This window comes from Dipodomys spectabilis, unplaced genomic scaffold, assembly GCF_019054845.1.
Source record: "Dipodomys spectabilis isolate Male_0828 unplaced genomic scaffold, ASM1905484v1 ptg000234l, whole genome shotgun sequence".
Lineage (NCBI taxonomy): Eukaryota > Metazoa > Chordata > Mammalia > Rodentia > Heteromyidae > Dipodomys > Dipodomys spectabilis.
The window spans coordinates 14,733,856-14,756,001 of NW_024870911.1; positions in this window are offsets into that span (position 1 = coordinate 14,733,856).

Genomic DNA, 22,146 nt, shown 5'->3' on the forward strand with positions numbered 1-22,146 from the left:
AATAAAAAATTAAAAATATTTTCTAGGTGATTTATGTAAGTACTGTATATTCAGTTCCATTTCTGTTTTTCAAGTTTCATAGATTGTCTATTAATTGGTAAAATAGAGTCACACAAAGTCCCAACAAATAAGTCATTGTATCTATTCCCTCATTTCACTAATGATAACATTTTTCAAATCTAGGTATAACATTTCAGCAAGAAAATGACCATTACATGCACATGCACATGCACATGCACATTGTGTGTGTGTGTGTGTGTGTGTGTGTGTGTGTGTGTGTGTATGTGTGTGTGTGTGTGTATGTGTGTGTGTGTACATTAACACCTCTACACATCTAACTCATGTGTTTAGGTTTATATTTCCAGAACGAAAGATATAACATTTAACAGTTTTTATACCACAGCCCCTAACAACACTTCCCTCCCCACCTCCAACTCCTCCTGATGCCCTTCCCCCTCTTCCCCCTCCACCGCCACATTGTAAAGTTCATACATCTCATCGTCACAATGGGTTAGCCTGCACCCCCATTTAAGTGTTCCGCAATATCCCTTCCCCTCACCAAATTACAAAAACAGATAAACAAGATACAGAACACCAGTATCAAATCCAGAGAAAATAGGGGTTATACCATGGAGAAAGAACATACAAAAGAAACAAAGAATCACATAGTGCATTATAAGTATATTAAAAACACTAGCCAAAAAACCAAACACTTGTGTCCCTGTCTTGGGGTACATTTTGCTTAACATTATCGCATGTGGTCATAAGTACATACCATTTGACCTTCTCTGCTGGTCCTAGACATGTACTAGTCATTGCAAACAAGGGAAACCATGGGACCTATGTTTCATTGGGCCTGGCTTACTTCACTTAATACAATTTTTTCCAAGTCTTTCCATTTCCTAATAAATGAGTCAATGTCATTCTGACCGAGGCATGGAATTCCATTGTGTATATATACAACATTTTCTTGATCCATTCATCTACTGAGGGGGCATCTTGGTTGGTCCCATATCTTAGCTATGGTAAATAATACTGCAATAAACATGGTTGTGGTGGTAGCTTTGGTATGATCTTGTTCCTTTGGGTAAATGCCCAAAAGTTGGATTGCTGAGTCATAAGCAGTTCTATGTGGAGTCTTTTTCTTTTTAAATAAGTTTTTTATTGTGAAAATCCTGCACAGAGGGGTTACAGTTACATGTGCAAGGTAATGAATACATATCTTAACCAGAATTGTTGCCTCCTCCTTGTTTTTTCTCCTACAATCCCATCCCTCCCACCTTCTCAGCTACACCCTCCCCCACCCTCCCCATCTTGTAAATTTCGTTTTTTGGCATAGCTTAGTCTTGTACATCTAATTGTTGCAATGGGTCAACCTGTATCCTTATTTAAATAATTTGTTTTTTCCCTTCTCCTCCCCAAATTATACCAACATCAAATACATTAAAAACAAGGGTTATACCTTGGGGGAGGGACATACAAAGCAAAACAAAAAATCACATGGTTCATTATAAATGCATTAGAAACAATAGCAAGGAACAATAAAACCACTTGTGTCCTTATCTTGGGATTCATTTCTCTTAACATCATCTTACCTGAATTTTTCTGATTGTCCCAGACATATACTAGTCATTGTAAATAAGGGAAACCATGGGACCTATGTTTCTTTGGGCCTACCTTACTTCACTTAATATAATTTTGCCAAATCTTTACATTTCCTAACAAATAGGGCAATGTCATTCTTTCTGATAGAGGCATACAATTCCATTGTCTATATATACCACATTTTCTTGATCCATTCGTCTACTGAGGGGCATCTGGGTTGGTTCCATATCTTAGCTATGGTAAATAATGCTGTAATAAACATAGTTGTGCTGGTAGCTTTAGTATGGTCTTGTTGTGATCATTTGTGTAAATGCCCTAAAGTAGGATTGCTGGGTCATAGGGGAGCTCTATGTGGAGTCTTTTGAGGAACATCCATACTGCTTTCCAAAATGTTTGAACAAGTTTGCACTCCCACCAACAATTCGGTAGGGTTCCCTTTTGTCCACATCCCCTCAGGCATCTGCTGTTATTAGAGTTCTTGATTATAGCCATTGTAACTGGGGTGAGGTGGAACCTCAATGTTGTCTTGATTTGTATTTCCTTTATGGCTAGAGTAGTTGAGCATTTCTTCATGTGTGGTACCTTCGGAGTTGATTTGGGTGCAGGATGATATATAAGGATCTAGCTTTAGTTTTCTACAAGTAATTAACCAATTTTGCCAGCACCATTTACTGAAGAGGCTGTGTGTCTTCCATTCTATTGCTTTAGCTCCCTTGTCAAAGATATGGTGGCTATAGTTAGGTGGGTTCATTTCTGGATCTTCAGGCTTATTCCATTGGTCCTCAGGTCTGCTCTTGTGCCAATACCAAGCTGTTTTGATTACTATGGCTTTGTAGTAGAGTTTGAAATTTGATATTGATATTCCTCCAGCACCGTTCTTTATACTAAGGATTGTTTTCACTGTTCTGGGTCTTTTATTGTTTCATATGAATTTTTGGATTGCTTCTTCTATTTCATTGAAGAATGAGGTTGGAATATTGATAGGTATCTCATTCAATTTGTAGATAGCCTTTGGCAGTATTGCCATTTTCACGGTGTTGATCCTCCCAATCCAGGAGCATGGGAGGTTTGCCACCTGCTTAGTTCTGCTTTAATTTCCTTTTTCAGGTTTTTAAAGTTTTTGTCATTAAGGTTATTCATCTCTTTTGTTAAGTTAACTCCTAAGTATTTTAGTTTGTGTGGGGCCATTACAAAAGGGGTTGCTGGGAGACCAGATGAAGATGGCGGAGGAGAAGCTGGAGGCTAAACAAGTTCTTGCATAGAAACCAGTTTTAGTGTTCCAGTGAACAGTCCTAGGCTAGAGAATCACACCCAGTGTGCCATCACAGTACAGAGAGTTTGGACAGAGAGGGAAAATCCAGGCAGCTTGGTCAAGGAGAGATCTGAGCACATGATGGTAGCCGCAGCTGCCACGACTGCGGCCATGGCCGTTGCCGCCATACCAACAGAGAAAGTCCAGGACAAAGGTGCCAGACATGGCATGTAAGCAGATTCTACTCACTACCAGCAAGAACTGACAAGGAGCAGAAATTTTCATCCTGCTGATCGCAGGCCAGGAGGGCCCAGGAACCAAGAGTCTGGCATGAGTAGAACCTTGACATCCTCACTCCTTCTCATGGAGCTGAGGTGGGAGGCAGCTCCTCCCCCACCACGGGAGAAGATCTCCATCTTTGATACTGACAAAGGCCTGGCTGAACAGCTAGCTCCAGCACAGGCCTTGGAAGAAAATAATTGGAGCCATTAGCAGGTCACAGGAACCTGACCTGACTTGCCAGGCTCAGCTCCACCCAGGGGAAAGTCATCCCATCCAGGCAGAGGAATACTCCCCCAGAAGAGTGACTTTCTTCACTGGGTAAACAGAGCCTGAGACTGCCCCTCCCCACTACATCCTAGACAAACAATTGAAATTTAGTAAACATAAGCCCTGAGAATGGCTCCTGGCTGGTCTCTGTGAGTGTCCCAGGAGCTAGCCACTCAGGGAAAAGCTACTGATTGCTGACAGGCCTCAACCCTACCCAGAACCTAGTCTCATCACAGCAACTGAAAACTAGAGGAAACAGCCATCTCCCTCTTTTGTGATACACAAGCAGATCTCCCTCCCACTGAACTAGTCTGGGAGGAGGATCACAAAATCCTGGGTAACGCTGAGCTCTCTGCCTGCTCAAACAAACTGACTTAAGAAAGCAATCAAAGCACAGGAAACCCAAACACTACAAGCAGACCAGAGACTCCACCAAGAGACTGGTTATGGACACAGGAGAGATACAAGATCTCCCCCCCCCCAAAAAAAAAAAATCAAAGAAATTTTTCCTACCTGTTTTTTAAAATTGTTTATTATTATTTTTTCTTTTTTTCTTTCATAATTTTTATTTTAGAAGTATGTGTGTGTGTGTGTGTGCGTGCATGTGTGTGTGTGCATGCTTTTTTATTTTAAGATCTCTTTTGATGTTTTGGTCCTTTTTTTTTCTTTTCTCTTTCTTTTTTTGCTTGACTTAATTGCTGTTCTGTTCATCCCCAGTTACATACTCATCCTGGATTATTAGACCTTATCGCTCATTGTGTACATAGTTAATCCAGAAACTTATTACTCAATTTACAACCTCTTAACCTTAACTTCTTTAATAGTAGTATTATTTCTTTATACCTATATAACTTTCAAGTATTCCAATTTTAAGACTTTGAATTTTTTTCATTTTTCTTTTTTATGTTTCCCCTTATCTCATCCTATGCTTTCCTTCTCTCAATATTAATTCTTTATACTTACATAATTTTTAAGTGTTTCAGTTTTAAAATTTAAATTTTTGTTTTTCCATTTTTGCTTTTTTAAAATCTCTCTCTCCTATCATTCTGTCCTATCCATTTCCTTCTCTGAGAGTAGGACTTGGTTAAGAGATAAAGAAGGTTGCTACATACTAATTAAGGGATCTCTCCTTCAGGAGGATATTACAATTCCAAATATCTATTCACCAAAAAATGGAGCACCCAAACTTATCCAAGAAACATTACTTTCCCTCAAATCTCACATAGATCCAAAGACATTAATTGTTGGGGACTTAAACTCACCACTATCCCCACTAGATAGTTCAACTTGGCAAAAACTCAACAGAAAAACCACAGATCTAAACAACTGCATATATCAACTAGATTTAACAGACCTCTACTGAATATTTCACCCAGCAGCATCAGAATACACGTTTTTCTCAGCAGCACATGGAATATTTTCCAAAAAAGACCACATTTTAGCTCACAAAGCAAATTTGTCCAAACTCAGAAACATTGAAGTTATACCGTGCATTCTCTCAGACCACTAGGGAATTAAATTATAGAACTCAACACCAAAAGCTATCAAAGACAGTCCTGTAACACATGCAGACTGAACAACACACTGTTGAATCACCAGTGGGTTAAGGAAGAGATTAGAAAGGAAATTCAAATGTTCATGATATTCAACAAAAATGAACACACAAATTACCAGCTCCTCTGGGACATAGCAAAGGCAATACTCAGAGGCAAGTTTATAGCTCTGAGCTCCTACATCAACAAATTGGAGAGATCTGAAACCAACAATTTAATGACACATCTGGACCTCTTTGAAAAAGAGCAGCAAGATAAACTCCAATCCAGTATACAGAAAGAAATAATTAAAATTAAATCAGAATTAAACGAATTAGAATCCATAAAAACCATAGAATCAACAAAACAAAGAGGCGGTTCTTCAATAAAATTAACAAAATTGACAGACCCTTAGCAAATCTTATCAGAAAAAGAAGAGAACACACCCAAATAAACAAATTCAAAGATGAGAATGGAAACATCACCACAGAAACAACCAAGATTCAGAATATTATAAGGGAATACGTCTAAAAACTTTATGCTAATAAGTTTGAGAACCTAGCAAATATCAACATGCCAAAAGTAAATCAAGATGAGTTAACCAACTTAACAACAATAGGAGACCTCCCATCTAAGTAAAGCCCAGGACCAGATGGATTTACAGTGGAATTCTACAAGGCCTTCAAAGCAGAACTCACACCAATACTCCTCCAACTCTTCAATGAAATTGAAAGTGAAAGTTCACTACCAAACTCTTTTTATGAAGCCATCATAACCCTAATCCCCAAAACAGGCAGGGACTCATCAAAGAAAGAGAACTACACACCCATTTCTTTAATGAACAACGATGCAACGCTTCTCAACAAAATTTTAGCCAATTGACTTCAACAATTCATCCAAAAAATCATACATAAGCATCAAAAGGGATTCATTTCAGGGATGCAAAGTTGGTCAAAAATATGCAAATCAATTAATATACTTCATCATATGAACAAGAGCAAGGATAAGAACTACATGGTTATCTCAACAGATGCAGAAAAAGCATTTAAGAAGATCCAACCCCCCTTTATGATGAACGCTCTGGAAAAGTTAGGAATCCATGGAACATTCTTCAATATAAAAAAGGCTGTATATGACAAACCAACAGCCACCATTATATTTAATGGTGAAAAGCTACAGCCATTTTATCTAAATTCAGGAATGAGACAAGGATGTCCACTCTCTCCACTTCTCTTCAATTTAGTATTAGAATACCTAGCAAGAGCAATAAGACAAGAAGCAAATATAAAGGGGATCCAACTAAGGAACGATGAAGTAAAACTCTCCCTCTTTACAGATGACATGATCTTGTATTTAAAGAATCCCACTGACTCCACTCCCACATTACTCAAGCTATTCAAAACTTTGGCAAAGTAGCAGGGCATAAAATTAACCCTCAAAAATCAATAGCTTTTCTGTATGCCAACAATGAGAAAAGCATGGCTGAAATTAGGAAAGCAACTCCATTTTTTAATAGACCCACAAAAAATAAAACACCTATGAATTAACTTAAAAAAGAAGTTAAGGACTCTATGTTGAAAACTTTAAAAATCTTAAAAAGGAAGTAAAAACAGAATTTAGAAAGTGCAAAAACCTCCCATGCTCCTGGATTGGAAAGATCAACATCATGAAAATGGCAATACTGCCAAAAGCTATCTACAAATTCAATGCGATACCTATCAATATTCCAACCTCATTCTTCAAGGAAATAGAAGAGGCAATCCAAAAATTCATATGGAACAATAAAAGACCCCGAATAGCAAAAACGATTCTTAACAGAAAGAACAGTGCTGGAGGAATATCAATACCAAATTTCAAACTCTACTACAAAGCCATAGTAATCAAAACAGCTTGGTACTGGCATAAGAACAGACCTCAGGACCAATGGAATAGAATTGAAAACCCAGAAATGAACCCACCAAACTATAGCCACCTAATCTTCAATAAGGGAGCTAAAAAAATAGAATGGAAGAAAGACAGCCTCTTCAGTAAATGGTGCTGGCAAAATTGGTTAATCACTTGTAGAAAACTAAAGCTAGATCCTTATATATCACCCTGCACCAGAATCAACTCCAAATAGATCAAAGACCTTGGAGTCCAAGCAGGCACCCTGAAAACATTACAGGAAGCAATAGGAGAAACCCTAGGTCTCCTTGGCACAGGCTGAAATTTTCTTAATAGAGACCCAGAAACACAACAAATCAAAGAAAGGTTGGACAAATGGGATCGCATGAAATTGCAGAGCTTCTACATGGCAAAGAACATAGCTAGCAAGATCAATAGAAAGCCCACAGAATGGGAGAAGATCTTCACTAGGCATACAACGGACAAGGGTCTCATAACTGAAATATACCTGGAACTCAAAAAATTAAATCCCCCAACAACATATCCTCAAAGAAACAACTGCCCAATAAGTAAGTGGGCTAAAGACTTAAAGAGAAACTTCTCTGAAGAGGAAATAAGAATGGTTAATAGACAAATTCAGAAATGCTCAACTTCTCTAGCCATAAAAGAAATGCAAATCAAGACAACATTAAGATACCACCTTACCCCAGTTAGAATGGCTAGAATCAAGAACTCTAATAACAACAGATGCTGGAGGGGATGTGGTCAGAAGGGAACCTTACTGCATTGTTGGTGGGAATGTAAACTTGTTCAACCACTTTGAAAAGCAATATGGGTTTCTCAAAAGACTCCACATAGAGCTCCCCTATAACCCAGCAATCCTACTTTAGGGCATTTACACAAATGATCATAAACAAGACCATACTAATGCTACCAGCACAACCATGTTTATTACAATAAGCCTTATTTACCTCAGCTAAGGTATGGAACCAACCCAGTTGCCCCTCAGTAGATGAATAGATCAAGAAAATGTGATATATATAGACAATGGAAATCTGTCGCCATCAGAAAGAATGACATTGCTCCATTTGTTAGGAAATGGAAAGACTTGGAAAAAATTATATTAAGTGAAGTAAGGCAGGCCCAAAGAAACATAGGTCCCATGGTTTCCCTTATTTGCAATAACTAGTATAAGTCTGAGACAAGCATAAAACTTCAGAGAAGATGATGTTAAGCCAAATAAACTCCAAGATAACCACACAAGTGGTTTTTCCTTTCTTGCTGTTGTTTCTAACATATTTATAAGGTACTACGTGATTTTTTTTTTTTTGCTTTGTATGTCCCTCCCCCACAGTATAACCCTTGTTTTCACTGTATTTGATGCTGGCATAATTTGGGGAGAGGAAGGGAAAATACAAATTATTTAAATAAGGATACAGGTTGACCCATTGCAACAATCAGATGTACAAGACTAAGCTTTGTCGAAAAACGAACTTTACAATTTAGGCGGGGGGAGAGGGAGGGTAGCGTGTAATTGTGGAGATGGGAGGGAAGAGATTATAGGGGAAAACAAAGGAGGAGGCAGCAATGCTTGATAAGAAATGTACTCCTTACCTTGCTCATGTAATTGTAACCCCTCTGTACAGTATTTTCAAAATAAAAGGCTTATCAAAAAAAAAAAAAAAAAACAAAGAAAAGGTTGCTTTCCTAATTTCAGTTGTACTCTTCTCATTATTGGCATACAGGAAAACCATTGATTTCTGAGGGTTAATTTTATATCCTACTACTTTGCCAAAGTTTCCAATCAGCTCAGGTAACTTGGGAATGGAGTCCATGGGGTTCTTGAAATACAAGATCGTGTCATCTGCAAAGAGGGAGAGTTTTACTTCATCTTTCCCTATTTGGATCCCCTTTATGTCTGCATCTTGTGTTATTGCCCTAGATACACATTCTAATACTAGGTTGAAGAGGAGTGGAGAGAGTGGACATTCATCTAATTCCACAACTGCTTTACTAACCGTTAACCCTATTCCATTTTTGTTTCTGTTATTTATATAGAACACTGAGAATGGAGTTGGGGGCATAATGGGACGTAATTGCTTGTGCCAACTTCTGTCTTAAATTTTATCTCATATAGAATGTGTAAGAAGTGGCGCTGTGGTTCAAGTGGTAGAGCGCTGGTCTTGAGGTGAAGAGCTGAGGGACAGCGCCCAGGCCCAAAATTCAAGCCCCACGACCAACACCAACAACAAAAGAACATTGTGTAGAATGTGTAATTATTAAATTGAATTCCTTAAAGATCAATTTGCTAGCATAGAAAAATCCTTTGAGTGTGATGTTTACAGATCATTTAAAGAAAAGAGAACAATGGAAAGTTGCCTTTTATAGTATTCTTTCTATGACAACCAAATCTTAAACAGTAATTGCTCCCTAGAGATTAAAATACAAAAGCAATCATTGGATTCCCTTAAAATCTCTGATACAATAATTTTAGAAACCTCATTTGCAATTAGGCAAAATGAAATGTTTTTGAATTGTCAGATATTGTTGTTGTTCCAGGTTTGTTTTGCTGGTATTCCTAATCTTATGCTATGTATATAATTGCTAAATAGAGAAGTTTGAAACATGTTCAAGATTGTCACAATAAATATTTCAATCAGTATGTAATTAAATAGCATGCCTGTATTTTTAAATGAAGCATGCATAATTTTTTTTTCTAAAAAGAAAACTCCAGAAGGTTTCTGTTTGGCCTGTATGTAACTCTGAGATACGTGAAGCTGAGCAATTTAATTTTACTGTGTCTTCACTGTGCAATTAAATAAATGCATTCTGATTTCACAACATGACTAGCATAATATGAAAATGACCTCCTTTATTGTGAATGAGGACAGTCAGATGATAAGTATATTATGCAAATTTAAATTACATCATATTTTAAACCTTGCTGGATAGGTTAAAATATGCTTGCTAGAAGATGTGATTTCTAAATATAGCTACCAGTAGTACTGAATTAGTGGAATCCATAGATAAGTTTTAACGAAAAGAAAGCTCCACTTCTAATCACTATGTAAATTGACTATAGCTGATCAAGAATAGTTTTTAGGTAGCCTAAGTATGTACAAACAGGATCATTAACTGTCCAAATATTCAGAGAAATAAAATTATGTTACTGTGTGTCAAATGATTAGAAATCTTTCCTAGTAATAAACTCTGGGAGAATTAGAGATATTGTAAAATGAGATGGGTAGCACTTACCAAATGAAAAGTTTTATATGGTGTGGAAAAAATACAAAAGAAAAAAAGGCATATTCAATCTTGTTCAATGATGACTTTTTTTTAGTTTTGTCTTTCACAATCAGATGTTTACTATTTAACAGAAGAATAACTACATGAAGAAGACAATCTTTTCCTAGAAGATAAATGTCTAAAAAGATCAAATTTCTAAATAGAACATAAATCCATATGTAAACATAAAATTGTCACTAACAAGAAGCATAAATTATAGAGGGTTACTAAAAATTTAATATCAATGGTGCTCGATATTATGAAAATGGAAAAACAAACTCCAAATAATAGCTGCTTCATTCACTAATCAAGATTTCAGCATCTTGTATGATTTTCAGTAATTTGGGATATCAGTGTTGGTTTATTTCCTACATACCTATGAATATGATTATTATGAATAGTTACCATGAGTAATTTATGAGTAATGAGTTTGAAACATATTTTAAGAAGATCTTTCATAATAAATTTGTATTTACAAAATATATGACTAGCATCTGGCTGGATGAATTATTTCAATCAAATCATTTAAAGATTTAACTTTGTTAATTTATACAAATATTTTCTGCAAGGTAATATATATTCTTAAAAATTAAATCTGTCTGTCTCCTGAATCTCCATTTCATTCTGAAATATAGCTTACTTTTACATAAAGTCATAAAAATTGCATTCTTCCAATTTTCGTTGGTAATCAGCTGTGACATGAAATGGTATAAATCTTTGTTCAATTCATTTCCTGCTTCTTCAAAGAAAATGGAAATAAACGACATCTAAAAATGGCGGTGAGAGAAAGCACGCATAACTAACTTTGCTGACATTTTCAAATAAATAAATTTTAAAATAATGTTGAATAAAAAATCACAGAAAAGATAAATTATGTCACTATTTTGTGTCATTAACATAAAAAAATCCATATTGAGAAAGACACACACAGAAGATAGACAAAACTATATATGTATATATACATGCATACACACATATATAAAATATAAGCTAATAAATATAAACATGAAATATACACTCATGTACTACAAAGACTGCATGAAAGAAAGTTTAATGGTAAACATATAAGCGCTTTCCTGTTACTAAACATACAGTAAGTTTTTGGTCAGAGATTAATTTTACAAAGAAGAATTTATAACTTTATTATGATAGTTCCAAATTCATATATAGTCCATACATTTCTGTCTAGACACTTTTATTTACCAGATATTATACAATAGAATTTTTATTTTTATTTCTATTTTCAGAATTTCATGACTGGAAAGAATAATTAAAAAATTACTAGTCAGAATGTTAACGTGTATTAGTTATAAATTGTAAGTATGCATCAGTTTCCTAACAAGTAAAATAACCAAATAATAATTTATATAAACATAGGTTTTCTGATATACAACATTTCCAATATTCAGTTTCTAATAAGAAATCAAGTAAAGTCAAGAATTCTCAGCTAATTACAGCCATTTATGTTTTCACATTTAATACATTTCTTGTTCAGTTACTAATTCTTTTCTTGATCCTAATTTCTTCTTATGGAGTGGTTTCAATAGTCCAGCTCATGCTTGGAAATTTTCATGGCTTTAGTCTACAATGAATCCTTGAGAGTATAATTAACACACACTTCAAATGGAAAAAGAAAAATGAAACCCAAGACAATTGACCTGCAACTTTCCACTGACTTTGAAACTACTACAGTGCGTTTATAAATCTAGTTTAGATTTATTTATCCTGTGAAAAACCTGGAGAGAAAAATGTTCTTTATGCTGAAAGTAGGGACAGGGATGCCAGATCCAAGGAAATGTACAGATTAAAAGCTCTTATCAATTAAAAAAATCTAATTACTAATGCCAGGGTCATCTTTTTGTAGCATTTCAGTACTACAAGACAGGCTACCATCTGGGTGGATTTTATCCTATGACAAAGGTAGCAATGTCAGCAATAAAACTGCTTTCTCAAATCTTTCTGATTCAACACTCTAGGATGCACTCATTCACAGTTGCTTGGGAAATTGTGAAGTTCATCCTTTAATCCTTGAAAAGTTTAGTCCTGAGTTCCACAAAGCATAAGAATTCGAGTCTTTAACAGGATTTAGGTGGAATGTCCTTTACAGAACTAGCATGTGCTTGCAAAGTAATTAAATCAGATTTTTCAACTCTATGATTAAAGAAGCATATGACTTTTTATGTCCTCATTCTTTGTTTATTCCTTTTCTTTTCCTTCATTTCATAATGATCAAACTCAGGATCTTTTTTTGTGTGTGCAAAAGAAACCCAGGGTCTTAAACATGTTATTTAACTTAGGAAATTGCTCTTTCTCTGAGTTATAAGCCCAACTTTACTTTAGTTCTTTTGTTTTTTGAAGCTCAGTGTTTACAAACCAAAAATGCTGGGATGGATCATAGTTGAATAGATATATTTGACACAAAGAAATATATCGGGCAATAAAATAAATATCCCTTGCTAAGTATTCCTCCAGTATGAATGTATCTGAAATACATCTACCACATAATTTTATTACCAATGAAGTTCTTTATTCATAGAATTATTGCATCTCTTACCTTCTGAAATCAATTAGAGCTTGATTTGATAACATGCCAGTGATGCTTTGTAAAATCAAGTAGAGAAAAGACCAGGATGTGTCAAGATGTGGGAATGCCTACCAGATATCCCAGCTTCACAGTCTGATATGATTCACACATGCTACAGGGAAGATATTTCCTTTCTAAAACCTACTTGGGAAAGTCCTGCTTTTCAAATTTCATTATTTCACTGCTTTAAAAATAAACAAATATCCTCTGTTCCCATGAATGTGTATTTTTACAAGATGCTTCCACAATCGAAGTATTTCCTCTTAGAGTAGGCAGTCATGATGTTCCTTAAGTTGTATTTATTGGGAAGAGAAGCCAAACATATTCTATGACTGATCCTCATACAAACCCTTTCTGGCCTTTGTGATAACTGAAATCATGTTGACCTACTTGAAGGTTTCGTTGTTGTTGTTGTTGTTGTTGTTGCTTTTCCTTCTGTATGCATAATCAACCACTTGTTTTTACCTTTGCCTTCAAGTTTAATTTCATTATAACTAGGACCAACTGTGCTCATGTAGGGAGGCGTATTGAGTATTAAATACACATACAAAAAAAGTAATCAACACTTTAGGTCTGGATAGACAAAGTGTGTCCTGTCTCTACACAGTATATAGGCATGACAATTTCCACCTTACCCAGGTCTCAGCATCAACATGCTGCCCTGACATGCATGTCATTGCAGAATGGAACCTGACTCCCACCTGCACATTTCCTAGAGTTTGATGACCTGGAACTCTGCATGAAACTTCTGCTCATGGAATCTCCTGGGTCTTTGTTTGGAGTTCAGACTGCTGGGATATATTCTTGCTCCTAATGCATTATCTCCTAGCAAATTATCTAATCCTAGTCAGTCACGTCTCTGTATATCAGCAGGTGGATTGAACCTAATGCTGTGTTCAGTCTAGGAACTATCACTGTTTTCCTACTGACTCTCCTGAGCTCATCCATCCCTATCACTTCCAGAGCTTCAAAGTGAAACCTGATGTAAGATACATATTAGATTAAATTTTGCAGATAATTTACTACCTTTTTGATATTAACCCATGTCTACTGATAACAGTCTGATTATTCTAAATAACTTTTCAGGATTAAAGGGTAACTTTTACCCTGCATTTGTTCAGAAATACTTAAAGACTGCTTCCAGATTGTAGTTACCAAAAATAGAGGAAGACACACTGCCTAGAGAGTGATAAAGACAATGTACGGGTAAATGTTAACACGGTGACTTTTGAATAGAGTTAAAAACTACCAAAAAATAAAAAGAGTAAGGAGAGATGAGCGAAAGAAAGGTTTTAATACTCAATGTCATCAAAGGCAAGGATGAGAAGCACTAGACAGAAAGCAAGCAGGATGGAGTATCCTAAGCAAGAGAAGAGTCAAGCCTCATACGTATCATGAGAAAGTTATATTTCAAGTTGAGACAATGGCATAAAAATAGATTGCTTAACAGAACATCATTTTCAAAAGAGCAAGAGATTACATTAATATTAAATACCATTAATGATGCTAAATATTAAAGTCTAGTAAAAAGAAAGAAATTTGGAAGCACACAGACAAAAATCAGAATAATTATTGTTTTATGGATGCTTTTTAAACTTCTAAAACACTATAAAAATTTTGCTGCTATTGTTCCTCATTGTCATTTGTACCTTTTCTTTGCTCTATGATATTTTTCTCCAGGAAAAAAAATGCACAACTATTCTAAAACATTATAATGGGCTTCCAATTTTAAAAAAAAACCCACCATAAACTGTTCAAACCTAAAGAAAAGCATGAACAAGCAAAAGATGCTGATGACAGATGTAGGAGTCTTGCAGCCTTTTTTGGGATAAGTAACTAATTAAGAGTAGAATCATAAGCCACTCAACACCCACTAGTAGTATCTATCTGATGAGGGTATTTTTCACTCTTCAATTTGTAAAGGGATTCGTTATGCAAAGAAAAGAGAGAAGTAGAGAAAACTAGAAAGACAATGGAGATTTCCATGGAGAAAGAATAGGAAATTAAAGATGATAAAGATATAACTGCTTACATAGTCCAGCTTTTTCTCATGTCTGATTATCAATAGAAGTCCCCAACAAACTTACAAAATGAGGACCCTGTGGCTGGGCTGTACTTATCAAGACTGTGATGTAAGTATATTTTGGAGTAAGAGATATTTCTTTAAAAATCTTCAGGAAAATAAAATGTGCAACCATCGTTAAAGACCTAGGATATCATGTTTCAGGCTCTTCAAAAGGTAATTAAATCTTGAAGAAGTATGATGCAAAGAGTATATGCCTGGTTACTGATAGAATCAGTCCTATGAACAGGCCGATGTGTATCCTACACCTTTATAATGTGTTGCCTCTTGATGCCTTTATAACCTGTTAAGTTATATTTTTTTCCTTTTCTCTTTGTGTTCATATACAATCATCATGTGCATTACATATTCATAAAATGAGTTAGGAGATATTTCCAGTAGGAAACACGCTTCATTGTGACAGTTATTGGGCCAATTTCCCCTGGCGGCCCTGCCTATTAGATTCAATGTTGGCAGCGCTGTGGCTGGAAGCAGTTTCAAGGGATAACCAGCTTCCACTAATCAGACTGTTTTCCTCGTTGTGCAATATAAGTGCCTCACACTGATAAAAGGCTTTGCACTTCCCAGACTTCACTACATCTCCTGGAAATATATTCGCTCGAGTTAACTCACTGTGTACAATAACAACCAAAAGAAATGACAATCTCTAAGAAATTATGACACCCTGCAGAGATTTTCACATTTTTTTAAAACATTTGTTCTTGCTCTACTTAGATGTCTGAATGCTGGAATTTATAAGGCAGGAAGCACATATTTTCTTCTTGCACGAGTATAATATACATTGTAAGATTATTGAATATTTTAAATAAGAAATTATTATATTTCAACAAATGTCTGCCCTGAAATTTTGTATAGAATTATGTGGAGGAGGAGAAAGCATGCTATGTCTAACAGTGTCCACACAATCTGAGCTCATGACTGAAATTTATATTTAGTCATGCATTTGAAGTAAAAACTTACACTTTATTAAAAAGCAGATATGATCTTATCATTAGCCACTAAATAAAAATGAACAGAAGTCTAATTTTATAACTAATTTCCTTAAAAAGGATTATGTTTTGAGATATTGTGCAGCAGCTAAGAGTTGAATAAGTTTCTGATATCTAACTCATCCTTTGCACCAAAGCTAATGTTTTATCTTCATCTATTTTAGAAACCATGTATTCCTAGGTAATAGAACAAAACATGTTAAACATACCCATGAAACATTACTACACCTTTGAATCACTGGAGGACCTTACTCAAATAGTTCATTCTAACTCAGAAGTTTTAGAATTAGTCCAAAGATACCATATCTTTTACAGCAAGAAATTACAAGGGTACTGTGAGAAGGTCTCAAACAAACATAAATCACTTTACTCCATTTTTTAGTTTGTTTTTATTAATATCTCTTCAACTACCTATGTGAAAATACAAACAATTCAGCTTTAAAAAAAGATGCTATCTGAAGTGATACCTGAGAGAAGAGGTAAAAATAGGTACAGATACATGATTTTAAAGAGAAAACATCTTACAATAAATTTCTCTTCTCCAGCCTTGTAATTAGAATTTTTGATAAGTTATAATATCAGTTTCTAGGAAGTTGCTAGATAATTGCTCTAGAAAGCAAAGGATTGATGTCATTTTACACGTATTCCTTCAGAGTGAATTATTTTTTTAGAAAAGCTTAGAACCATATCTATACTTAAAAATTATAGAGAATTGATTGATCTGAACTGCTCTGTGGAAGTAGTATTTGATATAGCTTTTCAAGACTATAAACTATCATTTCTGTAAAATCATCTATTTTCACAAATAAAGCAGTGTTAGTGCAATCAAACCCTCAAACCTTAAAAGTGTTTCTAAATCATATATTGTGTTAAACCTATGTGTTTTCTCCTATTCTCTCTCCCATATTACTTTCAATTTAATTATGTATCTTTTCATTTTAAACATACCTACATCATAATGGACAAATCAGAGGTGAAAAATCTTAAAAATTTATGGAATTCCCTTAAAAATCATAAGGAAGGCTTTAGTGAATTTTAAAGTATTTATAGTGAAGGAAAAAACAAAAATCATCCTATTGCTGCATAAAATCATGTGATTGTTGGTTGAGTCTAAATACTGAAAGAGATCCATCTACAGGCAAAGAACTTTAAATGATATTATTTCTGCAAAAGTAATTAAGTTTTATATTTTTATAACTAAAAACAATATTACACTTGAGGTTATTCTCAAACTATACTTAGTAGTACCCCATTAGAGTAATGATTATCTATCAGTGCAAAACTGGGGATTCTCTATTAGATTAACAATTTCATTTTTTTCAAGCAAACAATACTGCAATTTAATGAAACAACAAAATGATGTTGTTTGTTCCAATAAGGTCTGAAAAGAGAATTTCCTAAAATAATGTTAAGTATCATTGATTTACTTCAAAAATAAATTTAAAAATGTACTTTTTATATTGGACAAATAAAAATAAAGATAGATAGGAAAGTTACTTTTGCTTTTTAAAAATTCCTAAAAATATCTGTCATGTAGTAAAATACTTACAACCCACTTGACTAAAGAGCAGAGCCACTAGTAAAGGAGATTCAAACTGTCTCCTGTAGTGACAAAACTTAGAATTTCCAACTAGATCTTTAATGAGCACCAATTAAAGAATTATTGGTGTTTCATTTGCCACTGCTTTCAGACTCAATCAATTAGAGGGTATAATTCTTATTGAAAAAACATAGACTCACTGAGTTCCCGTACCCAGGTATTCTGAAGTAGGTATTTTTCTAAGTTAATTTCCCCCACATCCCAATTTTTATGGTGTGAGATGCAGGTAATCTCAGAACATGGAATTGGAAAGAAAGGCAACAGAGAGGACAAACAGGCTACTTTAATTATGAACGGAGAGCATTTTGCTTGTCATTTTTGTGTTTATTTTTATTCTTTCATTTCAAAAGGAACTGTTATACAGCACACTTGCAAAGATAGAAAGACACTGTGCATAATCATCGCTAAGAAAAAAAAATATGAAAGAGCTGCTTCACTAACATAGTAAGGGTTCTTATGGGAATAATTCCCAGAACTATAACCACAAAAACTGAGTAATGCCTTATTTAAAAATAAAATGATTGAGCCTGGTGCCAGTGGCTCACACCTGTAATCCTAGCTACTCAGGAGGCTGAGATCTGAGGATGGCAGTTCCAAGATGTCCAGGCAGCAAAGTTCATGGGATTCACTTTTTAATTTTAATTTTTGTAAAGATGATATACAGAGAGGTTACAGTTACAGGAGTAAGGCAATGAGTATATTTCTTGTCAAGTATTGTTACATGAGATTCATATCTCCAATTAGCTACCAAAACCAGCTGGAAGTAGAGCTATGGCACAAGTGGTAGAGAGCTACCCTTGAGCAAGTAAAGCTCAAGGACAGGGCCCAGGCCTGAGTTTGGGTTCCAGGACCTGGAATCAATCAACCAATCAATCAATAAAAGTGTAGTCATCCCTGGAACTAATAGGTAAAAATGTTTTAAGTAGTATATCTGATCAGTTTAGTATTAAAATGTGTTTCAATTGTAACAGAGTACCTGCAGAATTACTGTACCATTTTACTAAAATTAAAAGCTCTGACTGCTCTTCAATTATCACTTGACATGTGAAGTAAAAGGGAAAGTTTGATCTAGTATGCTATTACCATAAAATTTTTAATATAGTTGCTGCCATAGCATCTGTCCTTACACCTGAACACAAATTGTTTGAAACTCTCTTGTACGCTGAACCTCCTAAAGACTGGTTCAAACTTACCTTACCAATGTTGTTATATACAAAGCAGTCCAAATGTTCCTCTTCTCACTGATCCCAAACCCCACATACTTGCTAGAAGTTGACCAAGATAAAACACTATGGTCATTACTAGAGTCAGATAAAGAAGATTTACCCTTCAAGAACATTTCCTTAAAGTAGCCAGTCCTCAATCCCACAAGGAGACCTAAGGGAGAGCTTCTATCAACTTATAATAAAGGCAAGATTCCCACAGGTGCCTTCTCTTTCTCTCAGTCCTTGCCACCTACAGCCACACCATCAGCCTTCTGACAACACCTCTCATCTCTCTGGGACCCATGAGTAATACATTTCTTGTTTCATGCATCGTTTTTATCTCAATTCTTTATTACATGTCACATCCTAGCACCTAAATTTCTTCTTGTTAACGGAAGGCCAGAGCATCTTGTACCATCCTCAAGAGACATCTCACCTCTAAATTAAAAAGAAGTCATAATGAATTAAAATCACAACAGTTACTGGAGTCATGGATTTTCAACACATGTTTGAATATCCACAGAAGAACTGAAGTTTTAAGGTAAAGAGATTTTTTTTTTGCAAAGGCATCAGCATTGTGCATCTAAGTTGATATTTCTTCCTTTGAGAAGAATCTTCTTCCTTTTCCAAAATATTTTACTCTGTTAAAAATGTTCTCTGTACCAGAAAAATAATCTATAAATAAGCTAGAGAATTGGAAAAATTTTCCCTTTGAGACAATTTAATTTTGTCATAATTGTCAAATAGAATGAAGACGTAGTGAATTGAGCCAAGTATTCTCATTGAGGACTCTGGAAAGATTAATACAATGTCTGGTAAGATTACCCGAGACATATACTAGTTATTGCAAATAAGGGAAACCATGAGACCTATGTTTCTTTAGGTCTGGCTTACTTCACTTAATATAACATTTTTCCAGGTCTTTCCATTTCCTAACAAATGGGGCAGTGTCATTCTTTCTGATAGAATTCCATTGTGTGTGTTTGTGTGTATGTGTGTGTGTGTGTCACATTTTCTTGATCCACTCATCTACTGAGGGCATCTGGGTTGGTTCCATATCTTAGCTATGGTAAATAATGTTGCAATAAACATAGTTGTGCTGGTAGCTTTAGTATGGTCTTGTTTGTGATCACTTGGGTAAATGCCCAAAAGTGGGATTGCTGGGTCATAGGGGAGCTCTATGTGGAGTCTTTTGAGGAACCTCCATACTGCTTTCCAAAGTGAACAAGTTTACACTCCCACCAACAATGCAGTAAGATTCCTTTCTGTCCACATCCCCTCCAGCATCTGTTGTTAATAGAATTCTTTTTTTCTTTTTTTGCGGGGGGAAGGAGGGGCCAGTCATGGGGCTTGAACTCTGGGCCTGAACGCTGTCTCTCAGCTCTTGAGCTCAAGGCCAGCACTCTACCACTTGAGTCACTAGGATACTTCCGGTTTTCTGAGTGTTTTATTGGAGATAAGGGTCTCACGGACTTTCCTGCACCAGCTGGCTTTGAACCGAGATCCTCAGATCTCGGTCTTCTGAGTAGGTAGGATTACGGGTGAGCCATGGGCGTCTGGCTTAGATTTCTTGATTATGGCCATTCTAACTGGGGTGAGGTGGAATCTCAATGTTGTACATATGACCATATAAGATGATGCTAAGCAAAATGAACCCCAAGATATGGACACAAGAGTTTTTTTTTTTTTTTCTGTTGCTGTTGTTTTTAATGTACTATGTCTTTTTTTGGTTTCTTTTGTATATTCTTGCCCCTATGGTATAACCCCTGTTGTCACTATATTTGATTCTGGTGCCCTGTATTTTGTATATACATTGTTCTAATTTGGGGACAGGAAGGGAAATAACAAAATGCTGAAACCAGGATACAAGTTGACCCATTCTAACAATGAGACATATAAGACACTATGTTGAAAATGAACTTTATAACTTGGTGGGGGTGTGGCAAGGAAGGAAGAGTTGGGAAGGTTGGAAGGAAAGTCATAGTATGGGAAAAAACAAAGGAAGAGATCACAATGCTCCATAGGAAATGTACTCATTACCTTGTTCATGTAGCTGTAACCCTCTGTACAGTATTTTACAGTAAAAAATTTCTTTAAATGTTTGAGAGAATGCTTCAATGTTTCACAAGATTTTCCAGTCAGTGTCAGAATATATCAATCATTGGAATATTATAGAAATACAAACTTACCTTTCAAATGCCTTAACTAAGTGGTTATTATTTCTGTGGGTATAAATGTTCTGGATATTACTTTGCAAAGAGAATGATCTTGTTGTAATTGAATTCTCACAGAATCATGTACCCACACAATAATTAACATTTCCATTTCCCCATCACTCAGATAATTTACAGTTATTATTCAATATAGAAACATTTAAAATACAGATTAGAGCCACGTGCGGTGGTGCATTTCTATAATCCCAGCACTCAAAAAGCTGAATTAAGAGAATCTGGAGTTCCAGGACAGCTTGGGCTACATAACAAAACTGGCTCAAAACCAACCAAAGTGGAAATAGACTGAAAATATGGCAATTTCATTACTTCACTACTAATATTAGCAGCATAGTAGAACAGTAGAAAAAGGTAGCAAAAAAAGAAATAGAAAAGTAAGTTAACATAGAAGAAACAAAATGTCAGTTTTCTTAGTGCCATTTTTTTTATGAACATCAAGTTTCAACACATGGTCGCTGGAGTCTTCCTGGTCCCCAAGCTTGATGCTGTCACAAACACTTGTCCCATCAAGGGTAACACAGAACAAAACCAACCTTTAAAAAGGAGGAGGCGGGGCTGGGAAGGTGGCTCAGTGGTAGAGTGCTTGCCTTGCATGCCTGAGGACCTGAGTTCAATTCCTCAGCACCACATAAGCAAAAAGAAAAAAGCCAGAAGTGGCACTGTGGCTCAAGTGGTAGAGCACTAGCCTTGAGCTGAAGAGCTGAGGGACAGCGTCCAGGCCCAGAGTTCAGGCCCCATGACCGGACCCCCCCCCCCAAAAAAAAGGAGGAGGCAACAATGCTGGATAAGAAATGTACTCATTACCTTGCTCATGGAACTGTAACCCCTCTGTACAGTATTTTCACAATAAAAAACTTATTTTTTTAAAAAAAAAGGTAATGAAAAGAAAAAGGAAAAACTAAAAAAGAAAAAAAGCAGAATAGATAGCAAACAGGCACAACTTTGAACAGAAGATGCTACTAGGTTAATCCTAAATCTTAAAATAGTAAATAAATATATGTATATGTACATATATATATTTATATATATATATAGTGTTCATTCGAATAGAGATGACAAAGATTAGATCACAAGCATACTTGATTCAAAACCATAAGTTGAGCCAGGTGTCAGTGGCTCACTCTGATAATCCTAGCTACTCAGGAAGCTGAGATCTGAGGATTGCAGTTCAAAGCCAGCTCAGGCAGGAAACTCTGTGAGACTCTTATCTCCAATAAACCCCTCAGAAAACTGGAAGCGGCACCATGGCTCAAGTGGTAGAGTGCTAGCCTTGAGCTGAAGAGCTGAGGGACAGTGTTAAAGCCCAGAGTTCAAGCCCCAGGACTGACAAAAAAAATAAAATAAGGT